This window comes from Anopheles gambiae, chromosome 2 (genome assembly GCF_943734735.2).
Source record: "Anopheles gambiae chromosome 2, idAnoGambNW_F1_1, whole genome shotgun sequence".
Classification (NCBI taxonomy): domain Eukaryota; kingdom Metazoa; phylum Arthropoda; class Insecta; order Diptera; family Culicidae; genus Anopheles; species Anopheles gambiae.
In genome coordinates, this window is record NC_064601.1 from 70,058,231 (window position 1) to 70,062,805 (window position 4,575).

General features: G+C 46.1%; 1 long non-coding RNA gene across 1 annotated transcript; it reads left to right on the forward strand.

The window, feature by feature from the left end:
- The first annotated feature begins 235 nt into the window (after positions 1-235).
- On the forward strand, positions 236-1,329 carry LOC133391635 (uncharacterized). Its single transcript, XR_009765119.1, has 2 exons — positions 236-420; positions 497-1,329. It is a non-coding gene; the product is annotated as an uncharacterized LOC133391635 (long non-coding RNA).
- Positions 1,330-4,575: the final 3,246 nt, after the last annotated feature.

Genomic DNA, 4,575 nt, shown 5'->3' on the forward strand with positions numbered 1-4,575 from the left:
GCGCTGTGGTGCAACATTTCATCTGAGATTGCTCGATTATTTTTCATGCAGCTGAGCGGCTGTCAGATCGTTGCTGCCACAAATTGTAAATAAGTGTTTGTTTCACACATCTTCATACTCCTGCTCCTCTTGGTAAGAAATACAACCCCGCACGACAAAATTTCCTAAACTTTCCTAAACTAGTCGTGATAAATGTTGTTTAATGGTTTGTGGTTTCGCAGACACAAATGGCTACTGCATCGCGTCACCCACCGCCGTCATGGGGAATGGATAATTTTCACGCAAATTGGCGGTATGGTGTATAATGGAACGGGCAAAGATGACGCTACCTGCATCCTGCTTGGCGCGATGGCCAATAACGATATTGATGATGTTCGGCGCCGGTACCGTCATGCGTAACGAGTTCTGTTCCACGCGCCGGTAGAGTGTCCACGAGTGATTTCGTCGATCAGGCCTGCCCGAAGTTAACTTATTTTGTCTGCAACTTTACACCCAGTACATCATCAACCAGTACGAGAATCCGATGCCGATTTCGGTGCAATCCTGGATCCGCATCGACGGATCGGGTAACATCGACACCGCTGGACGCAGAGCGATGACTAATCCGCAATCCCGTACCGGAAACTGGAACCCGCAGGCCGTCGTAGGCAGTGCTGGTACTGGTTTTCGCACTTGGACTGTCCGTTTGTTGGCGTTCACAACGACCTGAATCATCGTGCTCAATCAACTGTGGCCTGAAGAAGCCAACGACGTCAATGCGGCCCAAGTCCATCGCTTTACGCATGTACCCCCCCTCCCCCCCTCCCCGGTGCTGGAGGAAAAAATCGCAAAGTGCGGGAAAAGGTTACTACGGCCGTACTATCGGATGAAACTCGTGCCGAACACCGCGAAGGCGACAAGAAGGAAGCAAAGGAAGGTGCCAAGACGGCCTCAAAGGGTAAAACGCAGCGTTCGGTAGCAAGCTTAACACGGCCAAGGTGGAGGTGCAAGCTTTATACATCGCAACACCGGTCAAGGAGGAATTGAAGACGGATAATTCGACTAACTCTGGAACGGCTTTTCGCGCACCAGCTATTGCTAACGAGAACGACCGGCAACAGATAAGGTAGCAGACAGGACAGTGAACAAAACGTCCAGAGAACCGGAAGTGCTGTAACGTTCGAGTGTGTGAAACATGATGCTTAAAACCTGTACCTTGAACCCATTGATGCGGCGTGCTTTTCTTGCGTTTGATTTGTGATTGTACAATACAATTTGTACTACAATGTTTCAATTCGTTTTAAATATTAAAAACAAGCTGTGTGCTCTCTCTGAATGTCTCATTAATAACGGGTCAATGTTTCATTTTTATCTTGGATCCTTGGTATTTTGTTTCACAAGTTTCTATTCATCGGAAGTGCGTTATTATGACGTTAACGGTAATCTGTAATAGCTGCTAAATGGTGCTAATGTGGTGAAACGATGGCGCCTTTTCACGGACAGATAACCAGCAGTGGGCAGAATACGAGCCAGCAACGATCATCACCGAGACGATGCGCTTACTTTGCGTGGTTCGTGGGTTGGATAGTGAGTGTCGCGTCTTGAAGCACCGTTGTTGGCGGCGATCAGAAGCAGCACACTCGCGGCAGCTGTGAAGGATGTCTTCAGCAGGACACACACTTTGCAGATGACATGCTCGTCGCGCTTTACTAATATTCATCTCGTTGCGCAAATGGTGTTAGGTGAAAAGCTGTGCGACGCTGTGATGCTGCGTCGTTTATCGATTATGATAATGATAATGTTTCCTTGCGCTACGTTGTTCAACGGATGTTGTTTTTTTTTGTATCGTTTAGTCATTGTCGTTAGTTATGTCCCTGTAATGTTATCGATCGTAGCGGGGCCGTCCAGGACCGTTTTGCGGGAGGTTAGTTTTAGGGGTACATTCTGAATGCTTATGAAATGAAAGTCGTAGAGGAGTTTTACAGCAAGCGTAACATCCTATCCTAACAGCCCGAACGAATCTGGTCTGCCTTGATCGGATATGGTTTTATTTATACTAAAAAAAAAGTTATTAATTCCGTACATTTGGTTGTGGTTTGTGTTTTTGTTCTGCTTAAAGCCAATTGTTTAGCTTCTGCTTGGTGTTGGACAAAACTCGGGTTTTGATACTGTAGGCCATTCTATTTTCCGCGGTGTGTTTCTATGTGTTTTGGTTTACAATGTGTGCGGTATAGTGTGAGGTGTTTTTGTGGGGAGTGTCACAAAACTGTCTCTTTTTGGTGTTGTGGGTTCTAACGCATATGGTGTTCCTGCCTTCGGCTCCCGGTGTGGCTATCTTTGCTTACGCTGGCTATTGGTGATAAGGTGCTATGCGTTGTGAGTTCACCTACTTTTGCATAAGTGTGTCTCAATCGTCTCATCTGCGAAATGTACAAAAGATGCTAGGGATAAAGGGATAAGTGGATGGTACATGCAACGAACGGCATAATTGCATGCAACCCAACCATGTAAAGAGAAAGACACGGAAATTTCTTCGCGTGATAGTACGGTTCCATTCACTCTCGAGAGTTGCACCCAAAAATGGTCGCATGCAAGAATGCCCTAAAGGGTCACCGAGACTTAACAGTCATCATCACACAACTTACCTGGTGCACCATCGTCTTATTTGCACGGCAGCCTCCTTGCGGGCGATTCACATGAGATATCTGCTTTGCTGGAAGAATAGTAAGGTACTTTGCATTCAAATTAGTAAGTTTTCATTGGTTCGATTTTGGTTTTTTTTTTTTTAATCAGGGAGGAAACCATGCATAGGGACCCGCAACCAGTTGGACGGCTGCACAGCAGGGACCACCCCCCGGGTACTGTCGGATGCCTTCCGACTAAAACCTCCCCAAGCCTTCACCATTTTTTTGTGCAGAAAAATGGTATAGACGAATCAGCAGATATCGTCTCGGCGTCGCGCTGTGACGTCGTGGTTAGAGACGTCTGGCGTATGAGCCTTACGACTTTGTACCAAATAGTGTAAGGGCTAATGAGACCCTTACACTACCGAGCACAAGTCCGCTTCTCCTGACACTGTATTTATTGACGGATGCACCCTATTAGATCCTCCCAACCTTTGCCAAGTTACATGAAAATCAGTGACTACTTTGCTCGCGTTGCCGTCAGCGCATTAAGGCTTTGGCCTGCTGCAGATGGTATGTGCAGGACTGCTCACGGTAGCCCAAAGGAAATCAAAGTAGTCTACTGATTCAAATGCAACTGGGCAACGGCAGCAAGAGTTTCATTAAGGGGAAAAGGACGAAAGCAAAGCTGGTAAAAAGGGAAGCAACAGCGCTTCAAGCAAAAGTAAGTGCTGCACAGAGTGCAGCAAATACGTTGTCCTTATGCTTCCGGCGAAAAGCATACTCCGCCAGGTAAAAATTTAAGCGGGAAGACCTATTGGTACCCTTTTTCTTAAGGAAGTGCTTAAGCCACCTCCATAAATTTTCCACCGTTTGCGTGTGGACAGTGTCATCATCTGGATTTATGAAATACGTAGTGTGGTTCACGGTGGCATGCAAATATCCCACTTGGTCCAGTTGATTGTAACCGCGCCAACAGTCGGTTAAAATCCTGGTCCCCGCAGCAACGTTGGACCGTATAAGGTTGCCCAATATTGGTGCGGTCCTCTTGGCTACGCGACAGAGGAATATATCTTTCGTCTCGCGGCAAATACCTCCAACCAACCATTCTTCGTTGGAGGGATTAATTCTGCCGCGATTGTATTTCCTCTTGACCAGCTTTGTTTCGTCTATCTCGACAGTTTTACCGGGACCACCAATCATCGATCCGGTGTACTGATCGAGATACATCAACTCGGAGCGGATTTTACGGTAAAACGACATCACAGTTTTACGGTTTACATCCGCTTCGATTGCGGCTCTGTCGACACCTATCTCCATGCTCCAAAAATATATGAGCATCATTATCTTCTGTAGGGAAAGTTTCGACCCAGCGAAAAACGATCCATTTCGCACACTTAATGAGGCGTTTCGACAGAGCCGCTTCCCACATACCCATCTACATCCGTCAATACATACCCCTACCCGAAGATTCGTCCGGAGGTTCATCGGGTCACCGCATCGCCGGCATTCCTGGCTCGGTTTCAGCAGCTTCCACCGCAGTAGCCACTCCACAGCATCCTGCGGATCCTCTAGATCCTGCATGATGTTAATAAGCCGAATATGCTCCCTGCAAATATATTAATAAAATGTGTGTGTGTGAACAATAGCGTATGCGTAATGAAATTTTTGTTATTATTGGTTGAGTCAGCTAAGTTAGTTGATGTGTTAAACATTATGGTTGCATGTCTTTTTGTTTTTATTTCATGTTAGTGTTTTGTTAGCGGAAAATAAAAATATGCCAGGCTCATACTCGAAGTGATTTCTTTCGCATGGCATGCCAGCATCTCAAACATTGACTTCATGGCCGTGTGGGGGCGGCCTCTTCGGATGCTTACCTTATTTTTTAGATGGTTAATTAATTAATATTTTTCATGCGTAACGCCTTTGTTACTTTGTTAGCGTATGGTAGTAGGATTGGGAAAAATAAAAA